Source organism: Ovis aries, chromosome 7, assembly GCF_016772045.2.
Source record: "Ovis aries strain OAR_USU_Benz2616 breed Rambouillet chromosome 7, ARS-UI_Ramb_v3.0, whole genome shotgun sequence".
NCBI classification, from domain to species: Eukaryota; Metazoa; Chordata; class Mammalia; order Artiodactyla; family Bovidae; genus Ovis; species Ovis aries.
In genome coordinates this window covers 29,625,561-29,652,097 of record NC_056060.1, presented here as the reverse complement: position 1 = coordinate 29,652,097, position 26,537 = coordinate 29,625,561, and the positions used below count along the sequence as shown (strand labels likewise).

At 38.5% G+C, this 26,537-nt stretch overlaps 1 long non-coding RNA gene across 2 annotated transcripts in view; it reads right to left on the bottom strand.

Annotated features, from left to right (window-relative positions):
• Window positions 1-26,537, bottom strand: part of LOC105610613 (uncharacterized) — a 444,948-nt gene that overhangs the window by 7,736 nt on the left and 410,675 nt on the right. The window contains exon 5 of one of the 2 annotated variants that reach the window (XR_009601465.1): window positions 15,666-21,951. The exons of the other annotated variant lie outside the window; for it this stretch is intronic. This is a non-coding gene — a long non-coding RNA (uncharacterized LOC105610613). Of the gene's footprint in view, window positions 1-15,665; window positions 21,952-26,537 lie in introns of those variants that run through there. 2 annotated transcript variants of the gene reach the window in all.

Sequence of the window (26,537 nt, the reverse complement as noted above, 5' to 3'; positions counted from 1 at the left end):
AGAACTTCTTCAGTTTGTTAAAAGGCTTGAAAAAACTCACATCTAGCATCATACCTGTTGGTGAAAGATCTTGTAAAATCAAGAACAAGGAAAGGATTTCTCCCCTCACTGATTCTATTCATACTATATACTAAGGTCCTTACTGATAAGAAAAGAAGAAAAAAAGAAAAGGTAGTTTAGAAATAAAACTTTCTTTGCAGAAAATATAACCATCTATATGAAATATTTTAGTCAATATAAATGTATTTATGTATACTAGAAATAAAACAATTGGAAATTTCAATTTAAAATATTTACAATATGAGAAAAATGTAAAATACTTAGGGATAAGTTTTATAAAAAATTTATAAAAGGATACCTTTTATAAAAGATATATAGAACTGTATGGTGAAAACTACAAAATATTGCTGAAAAAGTCAACAATTAGTAAGTGTGAAGATAACTCATTCTTCAGATTGTAAGACTCAGATATACAACATGTTAGTATGTTAATTCTCCCCAAACTGAGGTATATATTCAGTGTAGTTCAATTCAAATTCCAGTAAGAACTCTCATAAATTACTAGTAGAAATGTAAAATAGTACAGCCACATTGAAAGACAATTGGGCAATTTCTTATAAAGTTAAATGTAGACTTACTATATGACCCAGCAATTACACTCCTAGGTATTTACACACGAATTGAAAATTATATTCTCACAGAAGTGTGTAGCAGCTTTGCTTACAATTGCCAAATGCTGAAAGTAACCAACTCAGTAATAAACAATTCAATTTCAAAATATTAATAGTCAAAAAACCCCACAAAGTTTACCCAAATATATGTATGGATGCCAAATAAGCACATGGAAACATATTCAATATCATTAGTCATTAGGGAAATGCAAACTAAAGCCATAATCAGATACCAATACACAACTAGTAGAGAAGCTAAAATTTCAGATACTAACACTCACTGTTAAATTTGGCAACAAAGTCACATACGTGGCTGGCAGAAATGCAAACTGATTAACTACTTTGGAAAACAGCAGTTTCTTATTATCATCGTGAACATCTGCTACAAAGATTTGTATAGATATATGTTTTCATTTATCTTGGGTAAATTCACAGGAATGGAATAATCCAGAGGACTTTCTTTTTTAAAAAATAATATACATGTATATATTATTTAAATTTATTTATTATATAAACAATTTTATTTTATAAAATTTATATATTATTTAATTTTATTTATTATATAAATACATTTTTTTATTCATTATTTTGGCTGTCCTAGGCCTTTGTTGTTGCAGAGGCATTTCCCTAGTGTAACAAGCACAGGCTCTCTAGTTCTGACTTCTGGGCTCAGTAGTTACAGTTCCTGGACTCTGGAGCACAGGCTCAACAGTTCTGGCACAGGGGCTTAGTTGCTCTGCGGCATATGGGATCTTCCCAGACTAGGGACTAAACTCTTGTTTCCTGCATTGGCAGGAGGATTATTTACCACTGAGCCACCAGGGAAACCCAGAGGACTTTCTAGGTAGTGGATAATGAACTACATCAGGCTTTCCAGGTGACTCGGTGGTAAAGAATCCACCAGCCAAACAGGAGATGCAGGTTCAAACTCTGGGTAGGGAAGACCCCCCCTACAGAAGGAAATGGCAACTCACTCCAGTAATCTTGCCTGGGAAACCCCATGGATAGAGGAGCCTGGCAGGCTACAGTCTACAGGATCACAAAGAATCAGACTCGAGTTAGGAACTAAATAGCAGCAGCAATGAACTACATGGTAGTGCTAAGAAGAAGGATACTTCCCCAGAATTTTCGAGTGATAGAAAAGAGGAGAGCTAAACAATGGAAGCAGGAAAGTGAATGGTGTTACCGTCAACAATAGGAATGGTCAAAGAATTGATGAGGAATGCTAGTAAGGGAACACTCCAGTTCCCTGGCAGCTCAGCTGGTAAAGAACCCTCTGCAATGCAGGAGACCCCAGTTCAATTCCTGGGTTGGGAAAATTCCCTGGAGAAGGGATAGGCTACCAACTCCAGTATTCTTGCCTGGAGAATCCCCATGGACAGACGAGCCTGGTGGGCAACAGTCCACGGGGTCACAAAGAGTCAGACACAACTGAGCGACTAAGCACAGCACATAGAAAGGGAACAACTCTGGAAGTAGGTAAAATAAAAGGTTCTATTCTCTCATACTACAGGGTTATGACACTTGAAAGGGACTGGGAGGAAGAGCTGACTTAGATAACTTGCAGGTCCACAATCTTTCCAAATAAGGGACAATAAGCAATCTCATAAATATAGCAGAAATGTAAGCACCCACAAAAGACCTGAGCATTTATCCTCCAGATCAGGATGCATAGCATTCAACACTCTCTGAATCTAATGTGGTTCCAAGAGCTCTAGTTGCTACAGAGAAGCCTTTCTGGGTCGAGCTAGTCCTAGATGCCTAAGGACACACAAAAGCAGTGAGTTGTGTGATAGGACTAGGCACATGTGGGAAATAGTAACTTAACAGACTAGAGCATAAGGTGTCTGAAGAGGAAAATAAGATCGGAGAAGCAAATTAAATTCAGGCTCAGAAGGGCCCTGAATGTCCTCCTTATGATTCTAATTCTATTGTATATTCGGTGCTTAATTCTAGAATTTCACAGTTGGAAGAGTAGAGGACATTTGGTTAATAAATATACCACTGCATGGTCAAAACATTATATAATTAGCTGTGTCTAATTATTTTGGGGGCTCATAGTGCTGCTGACATTCGTTACAGGTTGAAAGTGCACTAATTGGTGTTTACTGGAGGGAACCAAAAACTGTGGCTCCATCTTCTATATACACCAGGACCTAGGTTACTAGCTACAAATGATTCCAAAGAGAGAACTCTGCCCCCTTCATGCCTTTGCTCATACTGCTTCCTTTGTTATGAATATGTGTCTCTCCATACTCATATCCTATGATTTAATGGTTAAGGGAAAGGACTTTAAAGTCAAAGGGTATCTGGTAACATAAGAATTCAGTAAATGTTAGCTGTTTCTATTAATACCCACCCTTTAAGCTCAAATATCAATCTCTTGATAGTTTTCCTTTTATGCCCTGCATCTCTTTTTCTCCCAGGCCATAAGGATTCTTTCCTTCTCCCCCAAAGCCATATCACTCTGCCAATGTCTACTTTTCGTTGGCGTTCTAACATACTTTCATTAGTCCCCTAGCTAGATGGTGAGTTCCTTGAAAGCATGTCCTTATCTGTCTTGCCTTCACGTCCCTCACTGTGTCTGAGAGGACACCTTACAGTTGGTGTTACAGTAAAGCATGCATTGATGGTAATGTCATAAAAAGGTATCACTTAACTTTTAAAGATATTTCCTACTCTTTGCATAAAACTTGAAATTTGGTAATATAAGAAAGCTAACATATGATCATTATAAAAGTGTTTTTGAAAATATCAAGGTACTAATATTTGAAGCTAATCTGCCCTCTTCATACTGAGATAATCAAAAGAAATAATATATATAAAGAAATCTGCACATCCATGAAGTGTATGACAGTTATACTGATCCAGAAGAAATGACAAGAAGCCATTTTGCTTTTGTTTTCATTTTGTTTTTGCTAAAGAAACATGATATTCATCAGCATAATTTTATGTGAGATAATTTTAAGAATCTCATATTCTTAAAGAAAGCCTTAGTTATTGTGTTTTCTTTATTCTAAGTTACAAGAGGAAAAATTTATTACTAATTTCTCAGTTATTTCATTATGCCACACTAATAAAAAAAAGTCTTGACATCTCCATTGTGTTTAGAAAATATCATGTAACTTAATAAATAATTTTCACTAAAGTGATTATTTAGTTAAAAAATAGAAAATATAGAGAGAGCTTCAGTCGTATTTTCCTGGAGCCATATAATAAAATAATTATGCAATTAGTAATAAACAGGGTGCAAGAATGACAAATGTCTTATTTACAACTTGGTGAATAAAAGCACATCACTTGTGCTTTTTCCAAGTGAACACAATCCTATGGTATATTAATCAAAGGGGCTTTTTTATGCCTCTGGCGGCAGTGTTTTAAAGTAAACCCTTAATATCAGATCCCAATCCCCAGTTTCAATTTGCTTTCAATGGAAAGGACATTAGAGTTTATAAAATACTCCTTGATTACTTTTTTGAAGGCCTGAAATCTTGACATGTCCGTGACTTGCTCGCACTGCATCAATATACAGTGGTTGAAAGAGCAATACCCATCGTGAACATTGCCACATTGACTTATAGAATCATGCCCTTGAGAAAAAGCCAGAGAAAAAAGGAGCACCAGGCAGTGACAAAAATGAAATAGAACTGTCATCTGGCAGTTCTTCATAGTCCGTCAAGGAAACTATTAAAGATGTACAAAGAGCCAGAGAGTGCTTGGGCAAAGGTTGTTAAACCCGCACTTCAAGGGCAGGTCACTGCAGGATGCTCAAGACTTAGGGAAAAGACTAGCTAGCACTCGCTGAGGGGGCTCTGGGGCAAAGAAAATGAAGCTTTCTGTCCCAAGGCAGCTGGAGATGAGGAATCTAAAATCAATCGAAAATTAACTCCTAAGTGTACACTTTTTCTAGTAGCAGATATTATGGAGATTATTTTTGGTCTGGCTAGGAATATTATTATTAAATGCTATCCTGGTGTCGCTTAACCCAGGTTCAAATGATCAGTCTGCCCAGCTTGCAGCACCTTTGCCAAATTATTTAGCTTCCCTGAGCCCGTTTCCTCCTTTTCACACACTGGAAGCATGAGACTAGAGCTTGTCCTTTGCCTCCTTCATCATTTGCACTTGCTCTATTTTTCTTATCCGGTGTACTGCTACTTATTCTGTGCTCCCCTCATTTTATAGTTTCCTAAGTCCTAGATCCGATAGATCAGATTTGCTTTACTGGTCAACTATTAGTTGGTCCAAAGAAAAGTAGCTGGTCAACCGTGCCCCCTCCCGCCCCCACCCCACCGTGCCCCCTCCCGCCCCCACCCCACCGTGCCCCCTCCCGCCCCCACCCCCCACCCCCACCACACACACACTCTGCCCGAATGTCACGCATATCAGCTTTCCGGAGGGAATGGAATTGGACCTGAAGACTTTGTTTATCCCTCCAATTATTCGAATGTCGAATTTCACCTAGGAAAGGAAGTGTAAAGGATGCCACATCCTAAATGAGAACTATCTGGAGAAGGTTAGGCATTTCCCCTCTCTTCGTATCATTCAACATTCATCCTTATCACTCAAAAATAGAATTGGAGAAATTATCTAAAAATGGAATAGGCTCAAATATCACATTGTATAAAACACTGCTGACAAAATTACCGTGTCCCTAAATCTCATTATGATTTGGGTTTAAAATTAGTAATAAGACATCTTGAATATGAAAGGCAATAGGAAAATACACTTCAGTTTATAAAAATCAAAATTTAGCTTCAATCACATGTAGAAATTAAATATCTAAAGTGATTATGGGGATAATGGTAATTCAAATTTTATTCTATTTTTGGTGTTTAAAAATCATACTTTTATGATGATTCCTCCATTCATTCTAATGGAGTTTTCGTCTTCAGCTACCACTGCAGTTTAGGGGTCTATTTTGGAGGTATTTCTTTTATAATTCTCATATTTTAAAAGTGTATTATAGACTTTTAATAGTGTAAGTAAACTATGGACTTATAGTAATAGTGATATTTTCAGCCCCACTAATCTCTCATGCAGATGGGACATATTATTTTATTCTAGGCTTCTAGAATACTTCTTTGGCTAGACCAAATATACACTATTTCAACCCAAAAGATTTTATTTCTCATAACATTAGAAGGTATGTTATAGAATTCAATTTATAAACTTGGCTACAGTCATAACTACAATAAATAATTCCAAAAACATCAGTTACAAAAGCATAATATAAAATGAGTAATTTCCTGCTGAATGGCAAATATAGAAATTTGCTGTAGAAGCCAATTTTTTTGGACAGATCATCAGGGGGCCGTCACCACAATTGTCACTAAATACTTTTAGCAGTGACCCAAAGCTTCTGCATTTATGAGAATGGCTTCTTGCAAAAGAAATTGATTCTGCACTCTGGAAATTTACTTTTCAAAGGAGATGAGAGACAATAGGCATGGATAGCATTTAATTCACATATTACAGTTTCAGGGTTTTTTTTGCATGGTAGTGCTTTTAAATATGTTCCCTTTTTTTCATCCCCCAGTTAAAGCACTCTATAAATTATTTTTCTGCTAAAACAATATAGAGCAGATTATTTCTGACTTGCATTGTGACCAGAAAAGAGGGCCAAGTACATATAACAAACTAGCAAAACTATAGAGCCATTGTTAATTTCAATGATCACTTAATATTGAAGCTCTGTATTGGTTAACAATCTTACCCAAATCTGCACTATGCTAGAAATAGTATGTATTATGGTAATAATCATAACAATGAGGATGAGGAAGAGAAGGAGGAGAAAATCTAATATATACGGGACAGGTATTCAACATACATCAGTCAGTTCAATCACTCAGTCGTGTCCAACTCTTTGTGACCCCATGGACTGCAGCACTCCAGGCTTCCTTGTCCATCACCAGCTCTCGGAGCTTACTCAAACTCAAGTCCACTGAGTCGATAATGCCATCCAACCATCTCATCCTCTGTCATCCCTATCTCCCACCTTCAATCTTTCCCAGCATCAGGGTCTTTTCAAATGAGTCAGTTCTTCACATCAGGTGGCCAAAGTATTGGAGTTTCAGCTTCAGCATCATTCCTTCCAATCAATATTCAGGACTGATTTCCTTTGGGATGGACAGGTCGGCAGCAACAGTGGCAACATACATGCTATATTTAATTTTTATAAGAACTCTATGTGAGAGAGACTATTATTTTCCCCTTTTCACAGATGAAGAAACTGAGGCACAGCCAATAACCTGTGTGAGGTTCTGGTAAGTAGCAGAACCAGGATTTGAACCCTGAGCTATTCGACTCCAGAATCTTTGCTCTCGATTCTTACCTTTACAACTTGAAGATACAAGAAATACACATATAGGAGCATTCATGATTATGGTAGCAGAGCAGTGCAGATGGAGTCTAAGATACAAACGTTTGACTAGAACCATCTATTTCCATGTTAATAATATAATAAGGATAGTAACTGTAAAAGTGATTTATAAAAGAAGAGAGTGATGAGAGTTGGCATCATTGCAAGAAAATGTTTAAATAAGGTAGAACCTGAGAATGAGCAAAATCTAGATCAGCTGAATTTGGAGTGCAGGAGTAAGACATTGTACACAAGAGAATGATATGAATATGGGCACGTAGGTAAAAATTGTACATGTATGTCACTGGGAAAAGGACAGGTGCAAAATTGCCTGGAATTGTCTCAGTCAGTCTCTATTACATTTTAATTTTATCTCAATATTCTATAAGACATACTTATGTTAAAAATTGTTATTTTGTCTGATATTCAAATTTATCTCAACAGCTGTTATTTTTATTTGTTAAATCTGACAACCCTATATAACACTGAAATTTACCTGATTTTTCAAATTGTCTTTCCTCCCCTATGCCCTATGCTAGGACATATGCTCCATTCAACAAGAAACCTCATCAGTCTTATTTCCCCACTCTATCCTCAATATGTAGAATATCAACTTGCATTTATAGGTGCTCAGTAGATGCTTGTGAATAAAAGAGGGAACGGCTATTTACTATTTATTTAATTCCAAAGTTACCAAGTTTGAAAGCAGAGGAACAAAAAAGTAGGAAATTTAAAATTGGGTTGGAGCATGGAGGGTATGCTTCCCAGGTGGCGCTAGTGGTAAAGAATCTGCCTGCCAATGCAGGAAACAAAGAGATAAGGGTTCAATACATGGGTCAGGAAGATTCCCTGGAGAAGGGAATGGCAACCCACTACAGTATTCTTGCCTGGAGAATTCCATGAACAGAGAAGCCTGGCAGGCTACAGTCCATGGGATAGCAAATAGTCAGACACAACTGAAGCGACTTAGCATGCATGAAGGATAGGATCCAGAGAGGTGTTAAGGACTAAAGAGAGAGGGAGAGAGGCTCTCTTAAACTACTGTGGAACCTGATACAGATGAAAACTGACATGAATAGCAACAGATGTTCTCCTTATAACGTTTTTTTCTTCTTCAAAATACCAAGATGGATTAGAAATGTGCAAAACGAAAGAGTTAAACTAACCCAAATTCTTCTAATTCTCTAACTGCAGAAACAGGGCTGTAACCAATTTTTCTTTTTTCTTTTTTCTTTTTTTGGTTTAAACGTGAGGAATAATTTTATCCTGACTAGTACTCCCATCCTTCAGTCTATGTAATATAATATTGTAGAGTTGCTCTTAACTAAAAAGTCACATTTCTGTTGGGTACACATTTAGGCTATTTAAACAATGGTTCTGGTAGCTGTATTTGGAGGTTTCATAACCTAAAATGAACAATGCAGACTTTCTCCAATTCGTTAATTTGAAAAATCAAATTTCTTAAATTATTTCTCTCATAGTTTTTCTCATATATTTGGCACCTGTCACTCTTCATCTATAGGAGAAGCTAGCATAAGATGGTATGTGATTTAGCACAAAATGGTACATTACACAATTTTAGCTTTATATGTCAACATTTTATGATGTTCAGTAAATGCCATCATGATTTCCAGATGTTTCGCCACCTGAATCAGATTTAAATCATGGTAAAATCTTTGATACAAATGCTTGAAAAATAGAGAGGAGCATATATGTTCGAATATATTATCTCAACCTAAGCTCAAAAAATGCCTTCTCTCCAGCCAGGTCACCAATTTCAAAATTTATTTAAAATATTCTCCCATAGTGGGAACTGTATCCCACCCTCTCCTGTTAGTGTTAATATAACAACATTTACCTCCCTTTTCCCTGAGGGCTCTGAAGGAATAAGTAATACTCAATGTCATGAGCACTGCTGGTATACAGAAATGATGACTCAATTAAATCATTACCAAATAACTGTTGGGCAACTATTAAATAGTTTGTGCAAGATAAAGTACTCTAAAGGTTGCAATCCCCACCTTCAATGAGCTCAGAGCTGAGTTGGCAAAATGCCACATAAATATGATCAGTTGTCTTAGTACAATATTCAAGAAAATACTGATTTAAGAGATACTAAAAGACATACATGTATGCATTTTGACAATAAATTGAGGCAGAAAAAGAGTCATAAATAAAGGGGGAAAATAATGGTAGGAGGAGAAATACATGGAAAAAAGAGAAATGGAAGAGCACATGCAATCCCTGCCTTCAGTGTGTTACATAACCAAATTACGTAACCGAATTCAGTGTTCATAACCAAATTACAAGTTTTGTTGACTTTACTATTTGGTTTATAAATTGAAATGTGCATCTTTGTTTTATTATTCTTAAAAAATAAATTAAAAGGAATATCAAAACCATCTTTGTATTTTCCTCCTAAATCCAGAAGACTTAGGAATACAGTAGGTGCTTAATACATGTTGAATTTGTTAATTAGTTAACTAAATGGTGAAATATTATTATTGCTCAGGTATAAAGCTATGATTCAAATATGTATATATTACATAAAATATCCCAAAGCATATTCTATAAAATATTAATTCACTTAGGTGTACCACTATGGGTGGGGAGACAGATTCTGAACTGACATGTATTGTGGAAACATACATATTCATACTTACTTCATCCAAGATATCCACCATGCATGTTAACATTGTTAAGAGTTTAAATTGTGATTTTTCTAGTTCAAAAGTAGAAAAAGTTGTGATGCAGCTAAAACACCTTAAATTTAAAATATACATACTACCTTATTAAAAATAAAATAGAGAAGTAAAAAGTTTCACAAAGCATCAATCTGGTTTACATACAATTATTTGATTGGTGCATATTTTATGGGTAATTTGGTCACTCTATAGTATTCAAGGAACACATAAACCATGGAGCTCAAGAGTCTAGATCAGTTATTTTTTGGCTTCAGAACATTTTACCTGATACTTAAATTTCTAAATTAAAAAAAAATAATATAGTAAAGAAAATATCATAGGAGAGCTCTCATATACTATACATGGGTATATATGTACACTACATATATATTTGGGAGAGACCAAGTATGCAACAGACATCTAATAGGCATCTTTATTTTCTTGGGCTCCAAAATCACTGCAGATGATGACTGCATCCATGAAATTAAAAGATGCTTACTCCTTGGGAGAAAAATGATGACATACCTAGACAGCATATTAAAAAGCAGAGACATCACCTTGCTGTCAAAGGTCCATATAATCAAAGCTATCTATGGTTTTTTCAGTAGTCACATATGGATGTGAGAGTTGGACTATAAAGAAAGCTGAGAGCTGAAGAATTGATGCTTTTGAACTGTGATCTTGGAGAAGACTCTTGAGAGTCCCTTGGACTGCAAGGAGATCCAACCAGTCAATCCTAAAGGAAATCAGTCCTGAATATTCATTGGAAGGACTGATGCTGAAGCTGAAACTCCAATACTTTGGCCACCTGATGCAAAGAACTGATTCAATGGAAAAGACCCTGATGCTGGGCTAGATTGAAGGCAGGAGGAGAAGGGGATGACAGAGGATGAGACGGTTGGATGGTATCACTGACCCAATGGACATGAGTTTGAGCAAGCTCCAGGAGTTGGTGATGGACAAGAAAGCATGGCATCCTGCAGCCCATAGGGTCGCAAAGAGTCACACATGACTGAGCAACTGAACTGAACTGAAGTATGCAATAGTCAATTAATCTTGGCACACTGGCTAATTTGAACAATGACAGAAATGGCAACCCACTCCAGTACTCTTGCCTGGAGAATAGCATGGCCAGAGGAGCCTGGTGGATTATGGCCCATGGGATCGCCAAGAGTTGGACACGACTGAGTGACTAAGCATGCATGCAACAAAAATATAAAATTCACCAGGTAGCACAAGTGTTTGGGGCCATACTCAAAATCATATCAACTTAAATAATGATTTTCTGCAAAACAGGTACAGAATAGTTCTGATCACAGTAATAAAACATCAAAAAAGTCACTTCTGCTTTATAAATTACACAAAGGAAGTTTTGCATTTAAACTCGGCTGTTGTAACTGAGTTTACTGCTTAGATACTTTCAATTACCTTTTTTTGTTATGGAAACTGGATGCATGGTGGTTGAAAACTATGGTTAAACATTTAAGCCAATTACAAATAATTATTTAAGTGCCAGTGGTAAAGGACTGTGGGCCAGGGGGCTTAATATGTCAATGAATGAGACAGAAAGAGACTCAGCTTTAGGCTATATGAAGTGACTATTTTTGTTCAATCACTAAGTTGTATCCGACTCTTTGCAACCCCATGGACTGCAGCATGCAGGCTTCCCTGTCCTTCACCATCTCCTGGAGTTTGCTCAAAATATATCCACTGAGTTGATGATGCCATCCAACTATCTCATTCTCTCTCTTTCCCCTCCCCTCCTGCCCTCAATCTTTCCTAGCATCAGGGTCTTTTCCAGTGAGTTGGCTCTTTGCATCAGGTAGGCCAAAGTTTTGGAGCTTCAGCTTCAGCATCAGTCCTTCCAGTGAATATTCAGGCTTGATTTCCTTCAGGATTGACTGGTTTTATCTCCTTACTGTCCAAGGGACTCGCAAAAATTTTCTCCAGGGCCACAGTTTGAAAGCATTAATTCTTCGGTGCTCAGCCTTCTTTATGGTGTAATTCTCACATCCATACATGACTACTGGAAAAACCAAAGCTTTGACTAGATAGACCTTTGTCAGCAAGGTGAAGTCTCTGCTTTTTAATATGCTGTCTAGGTTTGTCATAGCTTTTCTTTCAAGGAGTAAGCGTCTTTTAATTTCATGGCTGCAGTCACCAATCATTTTCTTTGGAGCTCAAGAAAATAAAATCTGCCACTGTGTCCATTTGTTCCCCATCTATTTGCACCTGACTAGAGAGATGTATATATTTCTATTCTTGTAGCTTTCATCACCAACCCTACTACATGTCCTTAGTTATTTTGAGCAATTTTTTAAATAGTGTGATTCTTCCGATGTGTTAATATTACAAACTATGTCTTTTGATTTTGTATCCCCAGTGCACAGATCAAGGTTATGTGTATACTAGGTGTTTGATAAATTGTTGTATTTAACAATGAACATTAATTAACCAAAGGGCTACCTCAGAATACCCATCCCTTAATATTAGCAGGGGTAGGAGTTCTTCATGATTGTACATTTCTGCAAATATCACCATAGCATCTTTCTGGACTAATTAGGCACATCATGTCATAGTTGCTAATCTGATATATTTTTGGATTAGAAGAAATTGTCTATGGATTATACACAGAAAGCATCTGCAAATCCTTACCTCTGCTAGACTATTTAGAAAGACTTAAAACATGGTATTAGATAATATGCCAGTACCATGAGATGGTATTTACCAAACTTTAATCATTAGTGGACCAATATCATAATTGCTCAATCCCCAGATTCCAGAGTATCTTATAATTTAAATTCAAATGGGCTAAGTGGATTGTCATGGCACTGCCTGCCTTAACTTAATCTAAGCATAATTATGCATAATCTATGCATAATTAAGCATAAAATGTACTAAGTTCAACAAACTTTTATTAAATATATATTTTATTTAAGCCAAACATCTACTGAAAGTAACTATAACTAATATAACATTTATTCTTACGAATTTATATTCTGGAGTAGATACATTTTAAAAATGTAATATGTCATTAGAGTTATACACTAGCTATGTTTTTCATAATAGTGTGGCATAACAAAGCACCCCAATACTAAGTGGCTTAAAAATAATACACATTTATTTCTTCCATGAGTTTGTGGACCATTTATTTAGGGCTTGGCTGTTCAGCTCTCCTAGTCTCCAAAGAATCTGCTCACAAAGCCAAAACTCAGCCAGATGTGAGCTGATCTAGACCGCTATAGCTGGGATAAGTAGGGTTAGTCAGTCTTACCCTAGTAACTTTATTCTCCCAACGGTTTTCATAGAAACTGCATGAGAGTAATGGTTAAACAGAAAGAAGCACACACTTTCAAGCTTCAACCTACCTCATATTTGCTAACATACCATTGGCCAAATCAAGTTACATAGCCAAGCCCAGAGTCAGAGTGATAGAGACTAGAATCACATGGCAAAGAGGGCATATTGTGATGGGATGACAAATAGGGACCATTTCTCCCATTCTACCACTGGGCATAACAGTTATGGAGAAAACCAAAGCAGGGTGAAGGCAATAGGGAAGGGGCCAAATCAGGTGATATTTAAGCAAAGTCTTGAATTAAGTGAGGAAGAGAGCCATTTGGATAGTTTGGAAAAGAGAATTCTAGATAGAGGAAAGAATATTCCAAAGGCCTGAAACCATATTACATTCAGCATGACAGAGAAACAGCAAGGAAGCTGCAGGTGAGTGTAGGAAATAAAATCAGTCAAGTAGCCAAAGGAAAGATGTGGCCTGGCTTGTGGACCATGGCAAGGATATTGGCTTTAATTATGAGTGAGAGGAAAAACCACTGCAAGATTTTGAGCTGACAAAATCAGTTCCTAACCTATGTTTTTAAAGCTTCTATCTGATTCCCATTAGAGAGATCAACTACAGGGAGGCAGGGTAGAAGTAGAGAGGTCAGTTAGTAGACTATGCTCTTAATTTATCAGAGACATCATGGTGGCTGGCTCATGAATATAGTGTGAAGACAGTGAGATGGCATACTGGATATTTCTAAGGTACTGCTAAAAACTTTATACACACATACTGTATATATTACTTTACTAGAATAATGCTCAAAATTCTCCAAGCCAGGCTTCAGCAATACGTGAACCGTGAACTTCCTGATGTTCAAGCTGGTTTTAGAAAAGGTAGAGGAACCAGAGATCAAATTGCCAACATCTGCTGAATCATCGAAAAAGCAAGAGAGTTCCAGAAAAACATCTATTTCTGCTTTATTGACTACGCCAAAGTCTTTGACTGTGTGGGTCACAATAAACTGTGGAAAATTCTGAAAGAGATGGGAATACAGACCACCTGACCTGCCTCTTGAGAAACCTATATGCAGGTCAGGAAGCAACAGTTAGAACTGGACATGGAACAACAGACTGGTTCCAAATAGGAAAAGGAGTATGTCAAGGCTGTATATTGTCACCTTGCTTATGAAACTTACATGCAGAATACAGCATGAGAAACGCTGGGCTGTAGGAAGCACAAGCTGGAATCAAGATTGCTGGGAGAAATATCAATTACCTCAGATATGGAGATGACACCACCCTTATGGCAGAAAGTGAAGAGGAAATAAAAAGCCTCTTAATGAAAGTGAAAGAGGAGAGTGAAAAATTTGGCTTAAAGCTCAACATTCAGAAGACAAAGATCATGGCATCCGGTCCCATCACTTCATGGGAAATAGATGGGGAAACAGTGGAAACAGTGCCAGACTTTATTTTCGGGAGCTCCAAAATCACTGCAGATGGTGATTGCAGCCATGAAATTAACAGACACTTACTCCTTGGAAGGAAAATTATGACCAACCTAGATAGTATACTCAAAAGCAGAGACGTTACTTTGCCAACAACGGTCTGTCTAGTCAAGGCTATGGTTTTCCTGTGGTCATGTATGGATGTGAGAGTTTGGACTGTGAAGAAAGCTGAGCGCTGAAGTATTGATGCTTTTGAACAGTGGTGTTGGAGAAGACTCTTGAGAGTCCCTTGGACTGCAAGGAGATCCAACCAGTCCATTCTGAAGGAGATCAGTCATGGGTGTTCTTTGGAAGGATTGATGCTAAAGCTGAAACTCCAGTACTTAGGCCACCTCATGCGAGGGGTTGACTCATTGGAAAAGACCCTGATGCTTGGAGGGATTGAGGGCAGGAGGAGAAGGGGACGACAGAGGATGAGATGGCTGGATGGCATCACTGACTCAATGGACATAAGTTTGGGTGAACTCCGGGAGTTGGTGATGGACAGGGAGGCCTGGCGTGCTGCAATTCATGGGACCGCAAAGCGTCAGACACGACTGAGTGACTGAACTGAACTGAACTGTATATATACATATTCAATTACTCATTAAAATATTTACATAGTTAATGTAAATCATCCTTGTAGCACCTAAAATCATCTCCTATACCTCCGGAAGGTGGTTATGTGACAACTAACTTTCGGAAACATGCCTTGCCTTCAGACAAACATTTAGACTAGTCACCTATGTTAAAACTCCTAACATAAATTAAATGGTCAAAGATACCTGAGTGAAAAAGTCACAGACTCTTAAATTGTCTTGATCACTCAAAGTATAATACCAAAGTAAATGAAATGTTTATTTTACTAGAACTTTGTAAAAGGAAATTTTTCTTGTCCCCAGTGCTTGTCATGTCTTGTCATGTCTGTGATTTCCCCATAATCACACAAATTTCTGGCATTGATTCCTCATATTAGAGAATTTTTCTCAAAGTGTTTAATAACCTAGGTTTTATTTCCTTGGTTTATTATGCTCATAACTCGTGAAGCTGCCCAGGAGTTCTTTCTTATGGGAATAGAGGCATACACAATCCTCAAAGTTTTAAGTACCTACTTCTGTGGGATAGGTGTTATGTAAATGCAAAGAGAACACAGTACTGCCACCCTCCCCTAAAATTATAAGAATCTATGTATGTTTTATTCTTACTGTCATTTTATTTTATTAAAATAAAAAGGCAGTTTTCACAGGTATTAAATTTTCATTTTTGCCACAGAAAAAAAAAGAAAATTTCTGCACAAATTATAAATTTCCACAGCAGCAACTTCATAAAAATGTATGATCTTCCCCCTCAGGGTGCCTCCTCACTTGTTTGAAATGAAAAGCTGTTTGTACTCATGGTTAGAAATACACACATAAGAAAAAATTATTCATGCAAATAGTTGCAAAGTTGGAACAGTAATTGTTGGGAGCCTCTACAGCAGGCTGGGCACAACATCAGAGATAGAAATACTAGAGAGAACTCCAAAGAATGACTCGTTTGAACAAAGCTAGGACTGAAGTCCCATCTCATAGGCTAACAGTGCTACTAAAAATATATGAGATATACTTTTTAAAGAATTAAGTTTTGACAGTCATGATGCTAAATAGTATGATGTAATTTTCCTTAAACATCTGTAAATGGTACAATGATAGACAAGATTTAGAAATTAGAATGGGCATTTTTTTGCAGAGGGTGGCTATTTGCCCTGGCAATGTGCTCATCTTTATCTAAGGGATATTATTATGAACATTCCAATTTATTTGATTTATATTTTCAAACGGGAAAGGGTACTATTTTTTGTAATTCACTTTAATGTTTATGGGAAATTGATTTAAAATGAAATACACTTGTTATTATGTTAAAGGATAAAAAGTTGATCCACTGGTTCCACTGGAAGAATATTGCCAAGAACATTGGGAAGGGATTTTGATGGCATGTGATGGCTCTGTGTATGACCTGGAACATGGTGCTGGGTCTCTCACAGTGAAAGTCTGGAGAGCTGGACATAAGACATGCTTAAAGGCCAAACAATTCCCTTACCTATCTCTGCTTGCAGATCTCTGCATTCCTTCTGCTCAAAACAAGACGGAAGAAAGAACAAAGCAACTTAGTATGAGAGCAAATCAGAAGTTCTGATGGACCAACTACATAATGAGTAAAGACCAGTGCAAAAGGAAAATGTGAGGCTTTTGTTCAAATACTAGTAAGAATCTCAAGATGGTTGCAGCAGGGCATGAAGCAATCATGGAGCCCTGTCTGAATGCAGAGGCCACATACTCATGAAGTTAATACTGATTCCTAACATAAGACGTATAGGGGACTTCGCTGGTGGTCAGCGGTTAAGACTTCACTTTCCAATGCACAGAGTGCAGGTTCCACCTCTTGTTGGGGAGCTATGATCTCACATGCACCATGACTGCAAAACACAAAACAGAAAGAATATTATAACAAAGTCAATAAAGACATTAACACTGGTCCATATCAAACTAAAAAAGAAGTGTAGGCCTCAAATCAAGAATTTTATGCCTTTTTGGTATTCAGGCCAAACTGCTAAGAGAACATCTCTGATCCAGAGGGCAGGTACTAAGTGACTCACTCACTTTGAGGGCTTAAAGAAAACAATTTAGCAAGGCTATTTAGATTGGGTCTTTTGAGAACTAAAGAATCTGTGTGCTGTCCTTTAGGTTCCCTTTAAAATGGCATCTTGGAATAAGATGAAAGCCAGCACTGCATTTTCTAAGCATTAGGAGACTTGGTGTATTTTATTTCTTAGAACTTTGAAGGCTACAGGCAACTGCTAAGTCATCTGAGAGCCTCAAGTGCATCTGTGGTCACGACAGCATTAGTACCTTGCCTAATAGAATTATGCCAAGACCTGACCCTTCGCCTGATTTCTTCTGATCCTGAATTTTCTCATTGTCAGGAATTCTGAATAAATTCCTATTATCCACTTAAGGTAGATGTCCTAAAGAAGGCATGAGAAATTACCAGAAGCAAACAATAAAATTTATTCACTCAAATATGTAAATAAAATGACAAAATAGGCAAAAAGAAAAAAAATTTCGGTATGGAGTTTTTGTTGTTGTCATTTGGTTAAATCTTCTTTATGATTTTCTTTTAGTGATGCTACATGATGATTTCTTGAGTGTTCAAACCACTAAAACATTACTCTCAGTATATTCCAATAAATATAGTGACTGTTGTTTACAGTGACTGAGCTTACTTGCTGTGGTGAAGTGTTCCAGTTTTTGAAGATGAAGAAAAAAAGGTATTTTGTTCTTTTATGATGCATCAGTAGTAACAAGTAAGATACAGTTTCTCAATTAGAAGCCCCTTCATATATCCAATCAGCTCAGGAACATCAACGATGGTGGTGGTGGTTTAGTCACTAAGTCGTGTCCAACTCTTGTGACCCCATGGATTGTAGCCTGCCAGGCTCCTCTGTCCATGGGATTTTCCAGGCAAGAATACTGGAGGAGATTGCCATTTCCTTCTCCAGAAGAATCTTCCCAACCCAGGAATCAAACCTGGGTCTCCTGCATTACAGGCAGATTCTTTACCGACTGAGCTAAAAGGGAAGCCCATCAATGTTCTCAGGAACATCAATATTCTCACTTAAAACCAAGATAAAGAGAAACCCTTGAGATATTCCCGTCATTTCAGCATATCCTCAAGGCTAACCAGGGATCAAGTTGTGCTGTTTTCACTCATGTAGAAATGTCCTTGAAAGAGGGGGAAGGAGAGTGTGTCTTTGTCCCCACTCTCACCTCTAGTGACTCTTCGACTATAGTATCAAATGGATTTTAAACATTCAACTCTGTTGACACCATTATCCACACTGTTAATCCTTTGGTGTAATTCTTGCTTTCATGTTCTGCTGTAATAATAAGCTTGATGGTTGCATGTGTGCTAAGTCACTTCAGTTGTGTCTAACTCTTTCTGACCCTATGGACTGTAGCCTGTCAGGTTCCACTGTCCATGGGATCCTCCAGGCAAGAATACTGGAGTGGGTTGCCATGCCCTTCTCCAGGGGATCTTCCCAACCCAGGGCTAGAATCAGCATCTCATAAGTCTCCTGCATTGGCAAACAGGGTCTTTACCACTAGCACCACCTGGGAAGCCCAGTTAACCATCTTTTGCTTATTTTTATCATCCTTTGCAGCTTGCCACCCAGCAGGAGGACTTCAAACCCCCAAATTCAATTACCTCTCCAACACAGGAGAGCTGTTAAAAGTAATAGAGTCAAGTCAATGGAGAAAACTCAAGTTTTATTAGGCTGATTCATCATACAAACTCTCAGTTGACTATAGTTTTTCGCAAACTAGGAAGCAGAGAACGAGTCTATGTAAGGAGTAGGGCTCAAGCACAACCTTCAGCTTCTTTAACTAAAGTCAGTACATCACCAAACGGGTTTGTGATACAGTTTGTTGTTTAGGAATGCTCCTGCCAAAATAATACTACTGACTCCAAAAATGACAGACAACAAGGAAGAAGTATTGGATTCTTCTAATTCCATAGGCATCATTATCAGGAACCTCCAAAATACACTATACAAAAATTTTAGTACAACCAGTTTAAACCTGCAGTAAGCTCATAGAAGATCTCTTTTTGATAACTCTGTGTAAGATACAAGTCTGAATGGAGAAAGTGTAAAAGCTAAAAGGAGTCAGAAGAAAAGAAGCAATCTCAGCCAGCAGTCTCAGGGTTAATCTTTCATTTGTGTAAATACCACATAAGTAGTCCTTGCTGTCTAAACTACGAAAGATATGGAGTTATGAGCCCTTTGAGCAATTTAATGCTTACAAGTTTGGAACTCAGATTCAAACTGTTATGAATTCCCAGAACACCTGACAAATCCTTATGATTGAGGACATATGTGATGTCAAATACACAAGTGATCCTGGATCATCCTTGTTGGTGCTCCCCTCCAGTTAGCTAGATAATCCAACAAATACATGGATATATGTTGCCTGCTGGAAGCTCTGAGCCAAAAAGAAAACTGTCAGCCATTACCAAGGCCTGACTTTATCCCGACCAATCCACCTGGGAACACTAGAAATCCATTCATATTTTGATATTTTATTGATTAACTAGATTAATAACTTTGATTTTTGAATGCCTTTAATGTCTAGGGAGGAGTGTCAAATTGTATCACTTGCTCAAAATACTATGCTCATTGCCTTATTCTTCCCACTCACCACTACTTATGACACAATAAACTTTTCAAACTTGCTAAAAATGCATCGACAGCATTAATCACCCAAACTAGACCCTTGGACTGCAAAGCTGAACTTTCCTACAGGCAACGCTTCAGTCTTCTGAAAAGTTCAGGGATCTCTCTAATTAACTGTCTAAAGGGGAAAAAAGAGGATTTAAACTTTATTTTGCCAATCAAAAAATATCCCTGGTGTGGTCACTAGGTCTTGGCATCACCAGGATTGCACATCTACCTACTCTGTCTTGTTAGTAGTTTTTGGTCTTTCATATGACAATTACTTGCAATGTGTAGTTGCTGTCTCCTAGGCGGGAATGAGATGGGGATAGTGGGGGGGAAAGCCCAGCAATTACTGTGCAATACTCAAATCTGCCTGCCAACAGGAGAACAGTGATTTGTGAGACACATCAAGAAGTGCTGGCAAGATCAATCTGCGGAGATCCCTCTGATAGTGGAATAATGAGTTGACAAAGACCAGTGTTCAGTTGGGTCCAAGCCCAATAAGATTACTGTTCAGCATCATCAATATTGTCTCTGTTTGGAACTGACACAATCAGACTGGAATCAATTGTATTTTCCACAGCACTGTCACACATGATTTTTAACTTTGGCTCACAACTCTGTAGAGGAGCTTGCAGATGTTGGCAGATTTTTTGTTAACTTACAGGATGTCATTATTAAGTAGGAGTTGCACCCCACAGTAATTTGTGGTTCTGCAGTGTTTCTCTGATGTCTGTATATTGAAGAGAGAAGACAAGAAGGAAGAGAAGGAGGAGATGAGAGACTAGCACAAGAGAGATTTTCTGTTTAAACTCCCTCCTTTTATTTTTGTTTTGTTTACTGTAATGACCAAATGGACTGTATGGACTATAGCTCTCCAAGCACCTCTGTCCATGGAATTCTCCAGGCAAGAATATCAGAGTGGGTTAGCCATTCCCTTCTCCAGGGAATCTTTCTGACCCAGAGATTGAACCTGGGTCTCCTGCACTGCAGGAAGATTCTTTACCATGGAAATCCATTGACCAAAAATCATGTGAAAATATGTAGGATAGTTCTTAGCTTCAGCTTAATTTAAGTTGAGGATCAAAGATTTTTACTGACACAGAATCATGAAAATTTTTTTGCTATGAAGCAACATAACAATAAAATTGTTATAGTTTACCACTAAAAGACAGAGGGTATATGTAGATGGCTGTCTACAAAACATTAGAAGTTATTTAAGGAGCTAGAAAATCTAATAGGCGATTTGATTTTTAAGCAATCTCTAGTCTCCTCTAGTCATTATTCCCACTAAAGAAAGCAATCAACTTATTTCATGAGACACATTTGTTTCTTTAGCCTTACCCAAATGAGCATCCTAGATGCCTGATACTAGCTGACAGATCAAGTTATCCAGCAGCGAAATGTGGCTCATGGCTACAGAATTACATACTGAAAAAATCAAATAAGGGACAGGGGCTGGATTTCTCTTTTGCCACAAGCATAATGCCATAAGGACATACCTGAATGTTCCCCATTGAGATCCATCTAAATGTAAATAGTGTGAGAAGTAAGTGCCCCTGCAGAGACAATGAAACTTACTATTCTGAACTCTCCAACTTAATAGGTTTAAATTTTAAATTTAGGTCTTTAAACCTGATCAAAGGTCAGTAATCCTGTCCCATCAAATCTCCCACTTGTTATAGTGTATCTCTCCCCAGTCCATGATGACATCAGTGTTTTGGAATATTATGCGAAGCAGATATTCATGGTGGCCTCTCTGGTCCCTGATCACCCCTGACATGGTCTTTGTCCAAGCCCATGTTGGTCCCCAAGAGACAGGCATGTGCCCACCTTCTTGGGCAGGATATCTCTGTGGAGCTTAGGAACCTTGGTACCTATGGTCTGGCTTCCTTAGGTGAATCAAACAGTCAGTTCCTCTTGATACCCCGCTTCTGCACTGCTGCTGCTGCTAAGTCGCTTCAGTCGTGTCCGACTCTGTGCAACCCCATAGATGGCAGCCTACCAGGCTCCTCCATACCTGGGATTCTCCAGGCAAGAACGCTGGAGTGGGTTGCCATTTCCTTCTCCAATGCATGAAAGTGAAAAGTGAAAGTGAAAGTCGCTCAGTCATGCCCAACTCTTAGTGACTCCATGGACTGCAGCCCACCAGGCTCCTCGGTCTGTGGGAGTTTCCAGGCAAGAGCACTGGAGTGGGGTGTCATTGCCGTCTCCTAAGGCTCTGTAAAGAAGTGAAAGCACCAATTTCAAGGTATCTCAGATTACAGTGGCTTCTCCTTTAGGAGAATCTCCCTTTTCCTTCATACTCACTGCAGTAAACTTTCTCCTCTCATCCAAGGGTTTCACTGCTTTCTCTTTCCCTGAAATAACCCCCTCAAAGAGGTCAGTTTAGAAAACAAAGCTGGTTACTTTGATTTTGACCCATAACAAAGGGCTCGAGGAAAAAAAGGCTATTTCAAGATGAGGTTGGAAAAAATGAGAACAAATCACAAATCAAAATATTAATAAATAATTCTGTCACACCTGCAGCTAGGTGGCCTTGAAAAAGTCCTAGAATAATCCCAGATCTATCACCTCACTGTAATCTCAGATCTAAAAAAAAAAAAAAAGAATACTTATGAGGATCAAAGGAGAATGTGCATGTGAAATGTTTTGTTGATACTAAAATGTGAGTGGCAGCAGTAATTCTTCATTTTTTAATGCCCCTTGCAAAGCAGATAGCAATTTGCAGGAAAGACATGGGAAGGGAAAGAACAAAGTCCAGTCTTCGACGCACTTGATTTCTTAGGTGGTTTGGATATGGTAACAAACTGCCCTACTGGGCTCCAAGCTAACTGAAATCCCTGGAGACTTTGCAGTCATTGCATTCAGCACTCCTCTGGCAGACTAAGAAATGCCAGTTGCTCCATTAGGCAAACTCACAGAGGAGCAGCTCCATTCTCATGGGGGTTCCCAACATCAGCTCAGCCTTAAATATTACGAGCATCTAGGGAAGCAGGGGCGTGAAAATGTCAGTGTGTGTGAGTGGTTTGAATCTCTTTGTGTGCAGCACTGAAGACTTGAGTGTCTCTGGAGGACATTTAAATAAATGCCAATGTTCAGGGCTGGCTTTATGTATAGGTGGATTAAGCCTCTGCCTGTTGTGTTTAAATATACCAAAACCATCCCTGACTGAAAATGGAATTCCTATCAAGTCTTTCTTTAGCCCTGGAAGCACTTCCTTAAGGAAATGCTTAATTTGACTTGTATTAGATATTACTTGATACCTAATAAATAGAGAGCAGCAAGGGTCAGTTTACTTTACCATTACCCAGTAGAATTGTGTATCTTGAGGGTCCACAACAGAGGAAGAGTACATTATCTTGTGAAGAAGAAAGTCAAAGCACAAACGGGGGACAAGGGGTTGTGGGTACTGAATGGAACAGGTAGAAAAACCAAAGCAGAAGACAGTGTGCATCCAGGAGACGCACGGTGGTTCCAGGTACCAGATCAGAGAACAGTGAAGATGTGCCAGCTGAAGAAAGAAAGGAAAAGCACAAAAGATTTGCCTCTGCTACAAATGCTGGCCAGTATCCTTCCCTCATTCTCATTCACAGATGTGAATTAAGCATGAGTATCATAGACAAATGGGGCTTCCCTTGTGCCTCAGACTGTAAAGAACCTGCCTGGAATGCAGGAGACCCAGGTTGGATTCCTGGGTTGGGAAGATCTCCTGGAGAAGGGAATGGCAACCCACTCCAGTATTCTTGCCAGGAGAATTCCATAGACAGAAAAGCTTGGTGGGCTACAGTTCACACGGTCGCAAAGAGTCGGACATGATTGAGCAACTAATGCTTTCATTTTCATCATAGAGAAATATTTTCTACAAAATATGTTCAGTAAAATTTAACAAACATGGGCTGAAGGCGCTATTCATACACTAGGAACCATGTGTCTGGTCTGTAGTCCACCATATATTAGCCATGCTGCTGTGTGTGCTGGGCTTAGTTACTTAGTCCATAGGGTCACAAAGAGTGGGACACTATTGAGCGAGTTCACTTTCACTTTCACTTGTGTCTGACTCTTTGTGACTCTATGGACTGTAGCCTGCCAGGCTCCTCTGTCCATGCGGATTCTCCAGGCAAGAATACTGGAGTGGGTTACATACCCTTCTCCAGGGGATCTTCCCAACCCAGGATCAAACCCAGGTCTCTCACGTTGCAGGCGGATTCATTACCAATTGAGCCACCAGGGAAGCCCATGTATTAGCTATATTAGCTATATATTCATAGCATTTACATTATCTGAGTCTCAGTTTCTTCATCTGGAAATCGATGATAATAGTATCTGTTGGACTAGATAGATTAAATCCAAGCATATCCCCAAGAGGATCAACCATTTCTCCCACTGACAATATGGAGGAAAAGAAACAACAAATTCTTTCCCGCTATTGTTCTGGGAATAAGATATAAGAAAACGGGCTAACGTAGTAAACTGAGCTCAGGCTCACTGCTGGGTCTGTCTCTTGCTTAGACTCCAAGGTGAGAATCATATTTTGGGGACTCCAGTTGCCTGTTTAATGTGTTTCTATGGACATTACTTTGCCAACAAAGGTCTGTCTAGTCAAGGCTATGGTTTTTCCAGTGGTCATGTATCGATGTGAGAGTTGGACTTGATGCTTTTGAATTGATGCTTTTGAACTGTGGTGTTGGAGAAACCTCTTGAGAGTCCCTTGGACTGAAAGGAGATCCAACCAGTCCATTCTGAAGGAGATCAGCCCTGGGATTTCTTTGGAGGGAATGATGTTGAAGCTGAAACTCCAGTACTTTGGCCACCTCATGTGAAGAGTTGACTCATTAGAAAAGACTCTGATGCTGGGAGGGATTGGGGGCAGGAGGAGAAGGGGACGATAGAAGATGAGATGGCTGGATGGCATCACTGACTCGATGGATGTGAGTCTGAGTGAGCTCCGGGAGTTGGTGATGGACAGGGAGGCCTGGCGTGCTGCGATTCATGGGGTCGCAAAGAGTCAGACACGACTGAGCGACTGAACTGAACTGAAGTGAACTGATGGTCTTCACATATTTTTCTCCATGAACTCTATTGATAAGCACTTGTGATGAGAACCCAAAAAAGGATACCACCCCTACACATGAACCGATATTTACAAAGGTTCCTTTACTATCCACCCTTTTCTGCTTTTCTAGGTTCTACACTAAGAGGCCCACCCTTGTGAGTGAGACTAAGAATTGCAATTAAGGGGGCTTCCTTGGTGGTTAAGATTCTGCACTTTGTGTTGGGAGCATGGCTCCCATCCCTGGTCTCGGAACTAAAGATTCCAGGTGAGTGAGACTAAGAATTGCAATTAAGGGGGCATCTTTCTTTGGTGTTTAAGATTCTGTGCTTTCAGTGTTGGGGCATGGTCTCAGAACTAAGATTCCACATGCCATGCAGCATGGCCAAAAAACAAAACAAACAAACAAAAGATAAGAGAATTGCAATTAGGAATATTCAGTGAACTACTCAGTTCTTTGCTGGATTACTGACTCAGCCTGCTGAAGCTGCTGCTGCTGCTTAGTCACGGCCAATTCTTTGTGACCCTATGGATTGTAGCCTGCCAGGCTTCTCTCTCCATGGAATTCTCCAGGCAAGAATACTGGAGTGGGGTGCCATTTCCTACTCCAAGGGATCTTCCCAACTCAGGGATTGAACTCTCTCCTGCATTACAGGTTGATTCTTCACCACTAGCATCACCTGGGAATCCCTGACCTGCTGAAGAGTAGTTCTTAAACTACGAGACTCATAAGAATTAACTGGAGACTTTTTTTTTTTTTTAAATGATGATGATTCCTGAGGTCTCTCAGTCCACTAGGTTTTCCTTTCTTCTGTGAACTTTCCAGAAAATACTCTAATATTAAAAATTATTGCCTATTCATCCTTGTCTTGCTACAATTCAGTTTCATTATTTCTTTCTCAATATGCTAAATGACATGGCCTGGATAGATAAAATTTGGTGTTATTTTTCAGAGGGTAAAAGGCAAATGTATCATTACAGAAAATCCTTCAAAGTTATCCCAGCCTTAATGATACTCCAGAAACTCAGTTTTACCAGAAAATGAACATTATAATGAACACAGATTTTTTATATTATATATTTAATTTTATGCTCAAATAAAAAATAATTTTAACATATTTATGTATACACATTTTACATTGAACTTTGTCAGATGTCTTGCTTAAGTCAGAATACTACTCCTTTCCCAAGCTTCTTCAACTACTATAGCTGGCCTCATTATTGAATATTGTTATAACTGGATAAAAAACTAAAATAAAGGAACAGAGAGTGAGGTAGTATATTTCTTAGCTTGGATGTCTATGTATTAATTGTTCAGTGTCCCTCTATTAGGTCATTTCCCCAACTCTCCTGAGAGATAAGAGGGAATTATTCAGTTTGATGATCTTTTTTCGGGTTACACTTTCCTCGTTTCTCCTCTTTGTGGGTTGAGCTGATAAGATTAGCAATAAAGGAATATGGAATTTCTCAAAAGCAATAGCTTTGTGCTTCACTTTAGGAAGAGGTAGGATAGTAAAATGGTTAACAGCATGGTTCTGGAAATAGATGGTTCTGATTCAAACCATCAAACTACCATTTATCATCCATACAGCCTCTCTTTATCTCAATTTCCTCATCTGTAAAATGAGGGTGATACTAGTACCATGTCTCACAGAAATTCTGTAGGATTGAGTTAATACATGCAAAACACTGAGAACAGTGTCTGGGACACAGACAGCAACAATTAATGTTAGTTATTTTATGAGAAATATAGG